This window comes from Columba livia, chromosome 2, assembly GCF_036013475.1.
Source record: "Columba livia isolate bColLiv1 breed racing homer chromosome 2, bColLiv1.pat.W.v2, whole genome shotgun sequence".
NCBI classification, from domain to species: domain Eukaryota; kingdom Metazoa; phylum Chordata; class Aves; order Columbiformes; family Columbidae; genus Columba; species Columba livia.
In genome coordinates, this window is record NC_088603.1 from 158,119,002 (window position 1) to 158,134,166 (window position 15,165).

The window sequence follows — 15,165 nt, forward strand, 5'->3', positions numbered from 1 at the left end:
GATGTTTTCCTATAAGGCAAAAGCTACTTTTCATTTCCAAGTACCGACCTTTTACCGCTATGGGAAGTTGCGTCAATAGCACCAGCAAAGCATTTGTTAAAATAATCGTGTGTGTAATACCATGGGACTTAAACGCAACATCAACAATGCACCAAACACAAACACTGGAAAAATATTCTCTTAATTGCTTAGGCATCAATAATGCAAACACAAGCATGCTAAGTTATCCCACTGATTTCCAATAGAACCACCCACGTGTGTAAAATCCAATGTACAAACGCATGCTACTGTGATGTGATGTGATGTTGGACAGGACAGCAACTCCAGAGCACAGGAAAAGGGGAGTCTCTTCTGGTCATTACAAGAGTAACAGAGTCAGAAATGATCCAAAAAATCAGATTATTTCATCTCCCTTCCACCAACAGCTGTTGCCAGGTTCACTTCGTTTCTTTCTTTCTTTCTTTCTTTTGTTTTTTTTAGTAATTGGAAGGGACCTGGAAAGCTCATCCAGTGCAATCCCCCCATGGAGCAGGAACACCCAGATGAGGTTACACAGGAAGGTGTCCAGGCGGGTTGGAATGTCTGCACAGAAGGAGACTCCACAACCTCCCTGGGCAGCCTGGGCCAGGCTCTGCCACCCTCACCAGGAACAAGTTTCTTCTCAAATTTAAGTGGAACCTCTTGTGTTCCAGCTTGATCCCATTACCCCTTGTCCTATCATTGGTTGTCACCGAGAAGAGCCTGGCTCCATCCTCCTGACACTCACCCTTTATATATCTGTAACCATGAATGAGGTCACCCCTCAGTCTCCTCTTGTCCAGCTCCAGAGCCCCAGCTCCCTCAGCCTTTCCTCACACGGGAGATGCTCCACTCCCTTCAGCATCTTTGTTGCCCTGCGCTGGACTCTCTCCAGCAGTTCCCTGTCCTGCTGGAACTGAGGGGCCACAACTGGACACAATATTCCAGGTGTGGTCTCCCCAGGGCAGAGTAGAGGGGCAGCAGAACCTCTCTGACCTACTGACCACCCCCTTCTAACCCACCCCAGGTGCCATTGGCCTTCCTGGCCACAAGGGCCCAGTGCTGGCTCATGGTCATCCTGCTGTCCCCAGGACCCGCAGGTCCCTTTCCCCTACACTGCTCTCTAATAGGTCATTCCCCAACTTATACTGGAACCTGGGGTTGTTCTGCCCAGATACAAGACTCTACACTTGCCCTTGTTATATTTCATTCAATTTTTCCCCGCCCAGCTCTCCAGCCTGTCCAGGTCTCTGATGGCAGCACAGCCTCTGGCGTGTCAGCCACTCCTCCCAGCTTGGTGTCACCAGCAAACTTGCTGACAGTCACTCTATTCCCTCGTCCAAATCATTGATGAATATATTGAACAGTACAGGCCCCAGCACTGCCCCCTGAGGCACTGCACTAGATACAGGCCTCAGCTGGACTCTGCCCCATTGACCACGACTCTCTGGCTTCTTCCCTTCAGCCAGTTCACAGTCACCTCACCACCCGATCGTCCAGACCGCACTCCCTCAGTTTAGCAGCGAGGATGCTGTGGGAGAATGTGCCAAGTGCCACCTCTCCAGGTTACTTACAGATTTACTCCATCAATTCGTTAGGAAGGAAGTGGTGGCAAGAACCATCCTGTTCTCAACTCCAGTTTGACCAGGCACGCTTCTTAAAATGTCAATTAGTCTCGTTCTAATTGCGATAAAGGCTGAAAGCTTCTAAAGCCATAAAAAGGAGATTGAACATAACAAGTGGTTTGGGTTGAGCAAAATATGGTGCTTTTATTTCAAGTTTTTGTATACAAACAAGATGGTTTCTTTAAAGTAAATCAAACCACAAATATATCTGCTGGGGGGAGAAGGGGAAATTTTTCATAGCTTTTGAAGGTTTTCTACCTTTCTCCACTAGGGAAAGATTTTGAGCAAACTAACACTACTTACATGGTAAGTTTAACACAGTTTTTTGTAGGGGAAAATGATTCCTTTTTAGACTTTTTCCAACTGACTGTAAGTAGGTTAGTTGGTCCAGTTTTATTTGTTTCACTTTATTACCCAGTTTTATCCGTCACTCCGTATTACCCAGTTTCCTGAAAATAAGACCTGCCCCAAAAATAAGCCCTAGCATGATTTTTCAGGAATGTGATGACATGACTATATTGGAGTAAATGTTGGGGTTTTTTTTTGTTCAAGAATAACTGTAGATTGTTATTCATGTAAAAATAAGACTTGCCCCAAAAATAAGCCCTAACACATCTCTTGAAGCAAAAATTATTATAAGACCATGTTTTATTTGGGTGGAAACAGGGTACCTTATTTTCCTATTAAAAACCACACATAATCCTACCTGGTTTTCAATTAAAATATGGAGCATTTTACTTCTAGATATAAACCTCCATATACAGCTACCTCCAATGCTCTTTGATCATCCTTGTCAAGAAAACTTGTCCTCTTTTCTCATTATTTCATTAATATCCTCTTCATAGCAGGATCCATACAGGAAAGGTTTCAAGAGCACTGCCAGAAGAGTTTCTAGACACAATATTTTCTTTAGGAGAGATGAGACATAATTATAACTAATTTACCTGCAATGTTATTGTCCCTCACAGTTATACAGTACACACAGGATTTTAGCTGTTCTTCTATATCTTGCTTAAAAGATGTTTATACACAGCTTCTCTACACATCGAGCAATGAGGGTAATGGTAGCTGGGTACCAAACCATGATACAGTTATTGTACAGACGGAAAAACAGGCATTGTGATCCCAACACACACATTTCACCACAAAACACATCCATGTGGCCACTGTCAGCCCCACCACCTGACACTTTTAATACCATCCTTATAACTTCACTGGGGGAAGAAATGCAAGCTTCAGTAAGATCTCACTTCTATACCATATTAAAACCAGCACAAAATAAGAGTCCATATTTACTATCACCTCCTACCCGTAAGGGCCATCATACAAAATCAGCTATAAAAGAATTAACAACAGAACACAACACAATAACATTTAAAACCGCTGTGACACACACTCAGTCGAAAAAACGATCCTATTTCAAGTGACAGCTGGGCATTAAGTGCTCCCATTATTGCACTTGGGCACCACAGTTTCCCCCTCCCCATTTCACTCTGGCTCCGCTTCAAATCCTTTCTCGAGATACACTATGTTCATCCTGCCTTTCCAAAACTCTTCTCAACTTAGTCTTGCCTTATTTTCCTACTTCTATCAACTTCAAGAATAAGTTATTAAAGCAACTGTGCTTCACGTACATCAATTTTCACCCTTCCCATAGTTCCACATTGTGATGTCCTGTTTGCTGTAATACCACTTAAGTTCCTACTCCCCCTTGATAAATACATTACAGAGCTCCACAATTTGCTTCCTAGGAAGGGAATCCCGTACGTCCACCACTCAGATTGTTAAACACTTTAAAGGTTTTGTTTGCCTTTAAGAAAAGAAACACCTGATTCAGTTGTAAGTTGAAGCCACACAAACTCTCCCTTTGTAGCCTACGATACAACTAAACTTTCCCTTCACAGAATCACAGAATCGACTGGGTTGGAAAAGACCTCAGAGACCATCCAGTCCAACCCTTGGTCCAACTCCAGTCCATTGACTAGATCATGGCACTAAGTGCCATGTCCAATCTCAGCTTAAAAACCTCCAGGGGCGGTGAGTCCAGCACCTCCCTGGGCAGCCATTCCAATGCCTGACCACTCTCTCTGCAAAGAATTGCTTTCTAATAGCCAGCCTACATTTCCCCTGGCAGAGTTGAAGCCCATGGCCCCTTGTCCTATTGCCGACTGCCTGGGAGAAGAGACCAATCCCCACCTGGCTAGAACTGCCCTTCAGGTAGTTCTAGAGAGTGCTGAGCTCACCTCTAAGCCTCCTCTTCTCCAGACTAAACAAGCCCAGCTCCCTCAGCCTCTCCCCATAGGGCTTGTGTTCAAGTCCCTTCCCCAGTCTTGTTGCTCTTCTCTGGACCCGCTCCAGCACTTCAATCTCTTTCCTGAGCTGAGGGGCCCAGAACTGAACACAATACTCCAGGTGTGGCCTCCCCAATGCAGAGCACAGGGGAAGCATCACTGCCCTTGTCCTGCTGACCACGCTAGTTTGGATCCAGGACAGGACACCACTGACCTTCTTGGCCACCTGGGCACACTGGTGGCTCATGTTGAGCTTCCTGTCCATTAGTCCCCCAGGTCCCTTTCTGTCTGACTGCTCTCCAGCCACTCTGTGCCCAGCCTGGAGCGCTGCAGGGGGTTGTTGTGACCAAAGTGCAGCACCCAGCACTTGGCCTTATTGAACTTCATCCCATTGGAATCAGCCCATTTTTCCAGTCTATCCAGATCCCTCTGCAGAGCCCTCCTGCCCTCCAGCAGGTCGACACTCCCTCCCAACTTGGTGTCATCAGCAAATGTGCTGATGATGGTCTCAATCCCCTCATCTAAATCATCAATAGAGACGTTAAACAGGACAGGACCCAACACTGATCCCTGGGGAACACCACTAGTGACTGGCCGCCATTTAAATCCCCATCGGAGGATTCATCGCCAAACACGCACACCATTTTCTTCTAAAAGTGCCTCATCTGCTGAAGAAATCCGCTCGGTGGTTTATTCATTTTGTGTAGGGAATGAAATCCAGAGTACTAAAGCTTAATTTATTATAAAAATGAAATACTGACACAAACTCTGGGCAGAAGATGGAACAGCAGTGTATTTAGTGTTATATCCCGATCCTTTTGCCTCCATTCTTCACCCAGGTTTTACAGGGGTTTTAAGTTCTTTTTGTTTCCATCTAGAACCCAAGAAATACAAGTAATAAATTCAATCTAATATTAGAAAGCGTTCAAGAGGATACAGAGCAGAATATTCCCACAAGAGAAGCATGTGCCATAGACTTTTTCCCCCTATTTCTCTTATAAACTTCAATCCTTAAACTGCACCATCAAAAGACACAGGCAAAATAAAAGGAATATTATTCTCTAATGGAAATGGATTGTTTTTTCCTGATAAGCACTAATTAACATGTCCAAACCAATTTATATATGTATGCGCCGCATATATGCACCATGTATAATATATAACAACGCTATCCTCCTCCTTAGAGGAGATACCCCTTCCCACAGCCCAAATCCTGCCACTTCCAAAGACAAGAAATCCACATAAATCTCTAATTTATCAGATTATCCAGATAATGAAGATTAAGCATCTAGTCTGACTAGGTACTTTTACAACCGATTCAGCAGAATTCATTGTAGGTGATGAAAAAGCAGCTTCCCATTGCCTTCACACCACATAGGTATATTTTTAAACAACGCACTGTCAACTCCACCTTGAAATTCAGAGGCTTCCCAAAAGCCAAACGTAGCACTAAAATGTTAATCCCAGCAGCTCCCGCCTCTGAATTTTCATCTATTTTTTAAACAGCAATCCAATCAATGAGTTTATTCGTTCATCAGCAACATCTCACGTGCGGGGTGCATCATTAAGATCGGTTGTACAAGCAGAGCCAGCCATGCGTACCACGTTTTCATCTGTCTCCGTAAATACTTGCACCTAAGATTACTTAATTCCTCACTGGTGACTTTCTCCCGCTGTGACAAAACGCTCTGCAATATTTTGACTTGCTTTAAAGCAGATTAATCCAAGTTACAATTAAGGGAAAGCCTACTGGTGCAGCATCGAAAACACAAGCTATCATATTAAAGAGTGGAAGACAAGTATAAATTCACCAGTAACCAGTTCATAATGCTGTTTTTCAAGCCACATCTAGGTAATATCTGCATCTACGAAAAAGCACAGCAGTTTCATTCACAGAAAGGATCTTCTCTCCCTGACCTTTAAAACCATAACCGAGAATAACATTCCACAACGAAAATACAAGATGCTACATCAAAGCTGCAGAGTCTCAGGCAACAGTTACCAAGATAACAAGAGCTCAGAGAACACTATTAGTTGCTGGGATTACTGAACAAATACCTTTTGACCATCGGCGTGAACCTGGAAATAAAAACTCGATGTTTTTTACCTGTCAGCGTCACTATAATTGGTGCTGGATGGGACTCAAGAGGTCACCTTGTCAATCTGCCACTCCTGAGGTCGGGATAAACAGCATTTCCTTTCTGACAGACGCCTAATTTGTTCTTAAAGAGTGTCAGTGACAAGCCCCCCTCCCTAATCTATTCTAATGGTTTGTTACTCTTATTTTTAGAAGTCTCCCTGCCCAAGTAAGTAACTCAAGTCTTCAGTTCTACTATTAAAGTCAATTATTTATCGTTTTATCCCTATAAGCCTTTATCTTCTTCCACTTTGTAGCAGCCTAATCACAGAATCGACTGGGTTGGAAAAGACCTCAGAGATCATCCAGTCCAACCCTTGGTCCAACTCCAGTCCATTGACTAGATCATGGCACTAAGTGCCATGTCCAATCTCAGTTTAAAAACCTCCAGGGCCGGTGAGTCCAGCACCTCCCTGGGCAGCCATTCCAATGCCTGACCACTCTCTCTGCACAGAATTGCTTTCTAATAGCCAGCCTACATTTCCCCTGGCAGAGTTGAAGCCCATGGCCCCTTGTCCTATTGCTGACTGCCTGGGAGAAGAGACCAATCCCCACCTGGCTAGAACTGCCCTTCAGGTAGTTCTAGAGAGTGCTGAGCTCACCTCTAAGCCTCCTCTTCTCCAGACTAAACAAGCCCAGCTCCCTCAGCCTCTCCCCATAGGGCTTGTGTTCAATGCACATGAACAACTTGTTAACTTGTTGTCTTCTTGGAGTCTCACCTTCATTTGCCCAAGTCTTGCGTGTCATATTCTTCAGGCACCTGATCTGCTACTGAAAGCATCCAAAAGAGAAGAAAACCCTTCCTGGATGTGCAGCGCCCAAAACTGAACGCAGCACTCGCACTAAATCCTTCCTGGACTGAATTCAGTAGAATGATTATTCCAAGTATTCCTATTTCTTTCTGCGCAAGGTTAATCACAACCTGAGCGCTAATCAATCAGTAACCTGGACCTGTTCTAGAGCTTGAAAAAGTCCGTTCTGAGCACATATTAGAGCACTTGAAACCGTACAAAAAGCGTTTGAGAATTGCTACGCGTTTATGTGCCAGTGGATGAAGCCTGAGCAACACACTGGCCTTATTTCAAAGGGGAATCAACAACAGCACAGCAGATAAATTAGTTTAGTCAACATCAAAAGGAAAAACAATAAATTAGAAATAGAAATAAAATTCTTGCCTCCTGACTCCCAATACTGTGTTTGTATCAATGTTTCCCATCTCATCCATACACTAAATTGAACAGTTTTCCCTGAAAATCAATTGTTTCAGAACAACTATGAGGCCTTGGTACTTATTCTTTAAGCTTCAATGATTGTTTGTTGCTACCCTAATCTACAGTCATGTTGAATAAATCTATAGCTAGATGGAAAGTTAAACGTGTTCCCGAGGTGTTAATGTCTACATGTTATTATTTATTATTACCTCGTATATCCCTTTCCACCACCGGTTAAAAAATCAGCGGTATCAGGCACGAGAGGTCCAAGGAACTGGCAAAAACACAAGAAAACCTCCTCCAAGTTCTGGAACTTGCTGGCACAGGTGAAGAAAGGGAGATAAGGACTAATAGAAAACTAAAGGAATACTCTTAATTCTTTCCAGCAAGTAAGTTCAAGCAACTGAATTCTGAAGGTACCTGTTACACATGATAACTTTGTGTTATCATGTTACACATGATAACTCTTGCCCAGGATATAAAATCAGTTCTGAAGAAGTAACTTGGCTTTCAACAGCTGCCGCTGCACAGGAACATCAGCAAAGGAGAAATGGGACCAAGGACGAGACAGCTAAAAACCGAGGCATAAACAGGGATAAAAGAATGATGAGTATATTAGAAAAAGATGGGGAATAGCTTGGTTAAATAACCAAAAATAAAAAGGTTTCAAACAAACTTTTTTATCCGTTTTGTATTAACCTTTGAGAAAAGTGGGCAATAAAAACTCCGCTACTCCAAATGAGAACACAGACAATTTTTCTCTCAAAGGACAGAAAAATCACAGCTGCCCAGTGCAAAAAAGGAAATCAGGAATAAATACCCATGTGAAAATAAGACAACAGAAGATTTTATGCTTTCATGCTACCTTTCATAAAACATTAATTTAAAAGATTGCCTAAAATCACTAAGAGGAAATTCTCTTTAAAAGATCACGGACTTCCTGAACCTCAATGTCACAGGATTTTACAAGGACATATGTTGAACATAAAACCTAAACCAGACAGGATGAAATAGGCATTGACTGATTGATATAAATACCTAGCACCGGGTATAACTCAGAAATTGGGATAAGTCTCTTACAAATACCTTCTGTAGTAGTAATCTCGAAGGCAACACTAGAAAACTAATTATCAAATGCTGATGGAATGGAGACCTTATAATCTATGGCAGGTGTAATAGTCAGTATCTATAAACTGTCATCGTAGCATTAAGAAAGGCCTAAAATAGAGTTGGGTACCTGGTTGAAGCGGTGCATCCAGCTCTCCAAAATACATTATTTAGCTCATTTTGAGCTTCAGCTAAACTAGATTTCTGCTGCCTCCTTGCAACTAAAAAGAACAGGAAAGAGCAACAGCTCCTTCGTCCCATATTAAAAAAATACATCAAAAATATCAGCTGCTGCTGATTCCTTCCCAGGAACTTCAATGGGACTAAAGGAAAAACTCACTCTGCCTTCCAAAGAGACTTTATAGCCTGGGATGTTCTGCTCCCCCTTCCCTCCCCCGAACCAAAGCAAACAAAAGCAGGAATTGCACATTTTCTGGTGTGGGCAAACAATGGAGGAGCCCAAGGTTGGCAGCAGGAAGGAGCCAGCAGAGCCCTCTGGCCTCCGTCACGACAATCCCCCGACATACATCGTCTAAATGCTTCTATATGTATTGTTCGGCAACATACCCAGAGCGATAGCGGCATAAATCCATCATCTCACGGTGCTGTCCCCAGGATAACTGATACACATACTGTGCTTGCAAACTTTGGGGCAAAAGGAATGAAATTAGTGCAGGGTCTTCAAATGAGTTAAACTACAGTTACACGGGCAGGGAAAGGGTCAAGAATAATCACTACAAGTTCTAAATTGATCTATTGTGTGAAGTTAGAAGCCTGCAGCAAAACGAAACCAGAGTTCCGTGCTTGTCGGTGACCCTTCCTAGAAGAGAAAAATAGATATAAATAAAAAACCAGCCCACAAAGCAATTCTTCGACGCAATACAAAACTAAGAAAAACTATTTAAACTTTTTCTACACGCCCCTTGTGCTCTGAACGTGATAAAAAAAGGGGCAGAGGATCAATGCAGAGAGTTACAGGGTGGAAAAATCATAATAAGAAAAGGTTTGAAGTCCTAGGGGACAAAGGAAACCCAATACAGGAGAGTTCTACCAGTTCAGCTGTGGAGCTGAAGGAAATCTCGACGTAACCACAATTAACGCTGATGTGAGCAAATCAGATGTTCTCTCTAGCAACGCCTGTCGCCTTTTGTTATTTCTGTCTTCTGTTCTGGTTTGTACTTGACAGAAATCTCATTCAAACCCCGTAAAACATATTTCAGAAACTATTCTCCAGTTTCTTTCTAATCTACGAAGCACTGACACCAGTGATGGGCATCTCTAGATTTCAAGTGCTACCCTGACACTCTAAAGTCCCAACCAGTTGCAAGACTTGCACCCCAGTGTCAGGAACAAGCAAACTCCCACCTTAGGAAGTTTACACAGCAGAGAGAACACGAAGTTTAAAACTAAAGGGTGAGAGGAAAACATAAACCCGCAGGTTTTTAAGCCGTTCAGTCCATAAATAGCCAGTTTGTTCAACAGTTCATCTCATCAGCCACCAACCACTGCCTGAATTTAGAGCAGGGCACGACACCGAGAGCTTTTAGAAACGTCTACTTGATCATCTCCACACAAGTTCTTCCTTTCCTACACTAAAAAGACTATTTAAACCCAGATATCTATCCATTTTCCATTTAATTTCCCATTCTTTCAAGTCTAACAGATGCAATAAACCACAGTGACTGAACGCCACTGGAACGCTGCCGAGATTTAAGTGTCAGGTATATACAAAACACTCGAAAATCCATCACCATTTACACACCCTAATCTTGCATTAATCTGTATTAAGTCCCACAGTTTTCTTGAACACATCAAAAAATAAAACGACTGTTTTTCGTAAAAAATCATCATTCAGGAAGACAATGACTGTAGTTCAGGCGCTAAGGAAGCAGATTCAAAATGAAGAGGTTTAGAGCGCTCCTAAATAATTCCTGCGATCATTCTGTACGAGAGCACAAAGTGATACAGCAAGGGCTTGTTTCCTGCAGTTCTTCAAATCCTATAATTAAAACCTTTTTGAGATATTAAGTCCACATGTCCACGTTTTCATGTTACTCAGAACTTGGAACTTCACAATTAACATGAGAGGAAAACCAGATTTAGTCTGGGAACCACATTAGATGGGGCGAAATATCAGCGCCACACTGGAGTTTTCATTGACAACTCTCTGTAATGAAGACTCATGGGCTTATTGGTAAGAAGTGAACAAACCCCATGTTTTTCAAGAGTGGTAGATGTAACAAAAAACAAACCTAGAGCACAAATTCTAGCATAGAGTGTCCTCTCTAAGTACATTTTATCAATATATTGAAATGCATCCAGAATCTGAGAATATGGAGGCGCTATACGCAATTATCTACATGAAATGTCAAGCTACAAGTGTTCAAGTTAAGACCAAGAACATATAAGATCTGCATGTACAGACTGCACAGCAAAACTACAACCTAGTTAGTTACCAGTATTCTGCAAAGGTGACTTTTGTTTAAACACTTAAAGGAAAACCTTTAAGTGAATACATATACTTAAGCACAACCAGCAATACAATGTACTTTAAAACTCTACTTTGAGGACACAAAGTTCTGTCATGGTGAAAAAGACTTGTCCAAAAATCCTGAGAGGATGTAAAAGGAATGGGAATAACCTGTATTGTTATTATGAATGTTATATCGTATGAAAGATGGTACCACAACACACAGCAATGCGAACCGGAGGAAGAAAACAATCATTTTGTTATACAAATGGCAAGAAATAACTTCTTGTTTCCAGAGACGCTCAGTTTCTTGAGTTACCCTCCTACTGAAAAACACATTTATATATACATTGAAAAATATGAAATAAGCTCCTAAACTATCAAAGCAACCTGGTCTACTACTTAACCTCCAAAAAGCACTTTTCTCTCCCACTATAATCCCCACCAAATATCTGTGAGCTTGGTGGAATTTACAAACCCAAGGTTCCCCCATTCAACTATCAGTCACCATATATTAAACCATTACATTTTATTTTATTTCCACAACACGTAACATACTTTGAAGCAAAGTCACATCACTAAACATATTGATGTTGAAACAAGTTTTAAAGCTATTTCAGCAAATGACACATTCAAGAGCGCTAAGGATATTCATTACTGGATTAAATACCCCAATAAAATACTAGTTGATTGCTATGTCAACCACACACGCTTAGTACTTGTAATAATACCTAAGGCTGCGGCCAAATAAAGCTCAGAGCCTTTGACCAGTAAGTACCGTGTCATCTTCCTCTTCTGTGCACATTTTAACCTCCCCACAAAATCAAAGGTCAACCAACACCAACCCAAGCCACGGGCTACAAAAACAGCATTTAATACATAATAGCACAAAAGACAAATTAATTTCAGACCTGTTTTGCTCTTGTTGAATAGTTCACGGTTCTGTGAAAGCGTTTCCCAGCAACTAGTGTCTCCTCCCTCTTTTGGGTCTTTTTTGGTTTGTTTCATTAAGAGCACCTCAGATTTTAGGTCAATTAAATACACTGCGCAGGGTCCTACCTCAAACATACACATATACATTCTTTACAGGATCTCAGCTATCAATCTTGCTTTACAAAACCCAAAGATTGTGGCCCCCATCACACTATAGGGGCAAAGGTGTTGCGACAAAGATAGGAGGTAAAATAACAGCCTGATTTCAGAGGTAACAAAAAAGACGCTGGGTGGGGAAAGGAAGGGGTGGAATTTTGGACATGCACAACGTGGGTAAGATAACAAGCTGTTCTGAATAACCGTGTAACATTTAATATCCTCTGGCCCCAATCCAGTTACGCTCTTGACCTTACCCAGGTTTCATAGAACCAGAGATGATAAAGGCAGATTAGCTTTGAGGAATGTGGGACTTTTCCAGTTACCACAGGGGGGAAAAAAGGACATTAAGCAACCAAAGGCCAAAAGGAGCCTGAATTTTAAAGGGACGCTACGATTCCCCTTCACTTTTAAGCTAACACTTATATTAAATACTTCAATATGAACCCCCAAGCATTTCTCCTTTCAGGTGAATTTCTTGTTCAATGCATTTACTACAGCACTCCTGGTTTTCAAGTCAAACTGCCAAAAACTGAGCCGATGCTGCAAGAGTCCAACGTTGGTTCTAAGGCCTATGGGATATGCTTTGATTTCAGAGCACTTAAACAAGACTGACTGCAAGTCGACTAACACAGAAAATATACGGTGAACAGTCTCAGAGCCAGGAAAAAAACATAAAGGGAAATCAAAGACTAACCACTTGTTCCAAAAAAGCATCATCTGAGTAAAGGTTTGGAAGGAGACTGGATGTGAAAAATGGCAATACATGGCACACGCTTCAAAATCAGTCCCAGGGTGTTGAGGAGAAAGATACTCTGGTACGGCTGCAGAAACAAGGCTCACTATAGTCCAAAAACCAGGTTTACAACCAGAAAACAACCACCAAAAAATATCAAGTTTCTTCACGAAGTGCAAAGGGTCCATCTAATCCAACTTCTGCGGCACCAGCTGAGTCTGAGCAACACTTGCTCCCCCTTCGACCATAGGGGTTTAGGAAGGTATTTAGGGAGATAGCTCTGGGTTAAAACGTGTGACCAAAGAAAGAGGGTGGGGGACCCCAAAAAGCGCATGTGTGAGACCCCAAAGAGTGTGTGTATGACCCCGCTTCTCTTCGGATGATATAACCCTCCACTGCAGCGAGAGCACTAACAGAACAAACAAAAAAAAAAAAACCCCAAAACCCCAACATGCACAAAAAGAACCGACCTCAACCACTTCCCCTGCACTCCCCCACCCGGGCTGTACGAGGCGAGCACAGATTTAGCAGCGCGGCTCGGGGAGGAAGGGGCAACCCCGGCAGCGAGGGGACACCCCCCATCTCCTCCCTTCCCTTTCCCTTTGTTTACTTTACGGACCGTCCCGCTCCGCCCGGCCGAGCCCCAGCACCGGCCCAGCCGCCCGCCGGCACATCCGGCGGGACCGGCCCGGGCTCGGGGAGCGGGGCCGCCCGGGCGGGCCGGAGGGGGCGGCCGGCACAGCCCCGGGGCGGGGAAGGGGCAGGCGGTGCACCAGATGACCTCTCCCCGCAGCCTCTTCTCCCGTTCCCTTCCCACCCTCCCCACGGGGCTCCCTCGCAGGCACCGCGGGGAGGGAAGCGGCTCTGCCCGGATCCCCAGCCCCGTCCGGCGGGTCGGCCGGAGCCCTTTGCTCGCAGCCCCCCCGGGCGGGTAACACACGCGTGCCCCGGGGGGGTGTCCAGGCAGCCCCTCCCGAGGGATACAGAAGAAACGGGCGGCTCTTTCCCTGAGGAGCCGCCGTCACACCCCGAGCCGGGCGCACACACGGCAGGAGAAGCCGCTTCCCCGCCGTCCCCTCTCCCCCCACCCCGTTATGTAAGTTGGGGCCGCCGCGCCTCACCCCGCCCGCCCCCCTCGCCCCCTCATCCCCTCCTCAGGCAGCCCCCGCCGCCGGCACTCACCGCGCTGCGGGCAGCCGCCTCCGGCCGGCTCCCGGCGGGCGAGGGGCGGAGAGGCGGAGAAGCGGCGGAGACGTCCCCGCCAGCGCCGGCTGCGGAGGGAGGCCGCCCGGCTGCCGCCCGCTCCCGGTGGATCAGCGCGGCGGCTGCTCCCCTGCCCGCCCACCCCGGCCACTCCAGGCCGCTCCCCCGCCCTCCCGGCGCGCTGCACCATGGGATGGCGGCTGCCCTCCCCTCCCTCCCCGGTTCGCTCCCCACACTAACATGGCTGCGGGGGATGGAGGGGGGGTCAGGCTGCCGCCCCTCAGCCCGGGGGGAGCCGCCCCGTCCCGCCTGCGCAGGCGCGGGGCTCAGGTGGCTCCAGCCCGTCAGTCGCCGCCTCGGATCCTGTCGGGGCGGCCGAGGGATGGCGGCGGGGCGGACACCGTCCTCTTCCCTCTTTCCCCGAGGCGGCGCAGACCCTGGGGAGCCGGTGGAAAAGGGAAAGTTTAACCCCTTATCCTCACTCCACCATTTAGAAGCAACTCGCAAGCTCGCTTCCCTGCTGTCTCCCCACTCATCAAAAGGTTCTTAGGGACATGGTTCAGTACTATAGTCAGGTTATGGTTGGACTCGGTGATCCCTCAGTTCCAGCAGGACAGGGAACTGCTGGAGAGAGTCCAGCGCAGGGCAACAAAGATGCTGAAGGGAGTGGAGCATCTCCCGTGTGAGGAAAGGCTGAGGGAGCTGGGGCTCTGGAGCTGGACAAGAGGAGACTCAGGGGTGACCTCATTCATGGTTACAGATATATAAAGGGTGAGTGTCAGGAGGATGGAGCCAGGCTCTTCTCGGTGACAACTCAATGGTAGGACAAGGGGCAATGGGTACAAACTGGAACACAGGAGGTTCCACTTAAATATGAGGAGAAACTTCTTCCTGGTGAGGGTGGCAGAGCCTGGCCCAGGCTGCCCAGGGAGGTTGTGGAGTCTCCTTCTGTGCAGACATTCCAACCCGCCTGGACACCTTCCTGTGTAACCTCATCTGGGTGTTCCTGCTCCATGGGGGGATTGCACTGGATGAGCTTTCCAGGTCCCTTCCAATCCCTGACATTCTGGGATTCTGTGATCCTGAGGGTCTCTTCCAACTGAACTGATTCTATGATCTGTGAACAGGTGTCCCAGCTGCTTGGAGGCTGAAAACGGCTCACACAGACTCTGTGACCTCTGGCCTCGCTTTGTTTCCACAGTGGCACTGCTTGGCACATTTTTTCTCTTGTTTCAACACAAGGATATTCTCTTTCAAATAAATGCATGCGTGTTTACT

The 15,165-nt window shown here is 45.4% G+C and overlaps 1 protein-coding gene across 4 annotated transcripts in view; it reads right to left on the minus strand.

Annotated features, from left to right (window-relative positions):
* Window positions 1–14,033, minus strand: part of PTK2 (protein tyrosine kinase 2) — a 208,559-nt gene extending 194,526 nt beyond the window's left edge. For 3 of the 4 annotated variants that reach the window (XM_065054515.1, XM_065054521.1, XM_065054514.1), the window contains exon 1: window positions 13,867–14,031. The gene's annotated coding sequence lies outside the window, so the exon portion shown is untranslated. Of the gene's footprint in view, window positions 1–13,866 lie in introns of all 4 variants that reach the window. The other variant, XM_065054520.1, reaches the window with a different exon arrangement.
* Window positions 14,034–15,165: the final 1,132 nt, after the last annotated feature.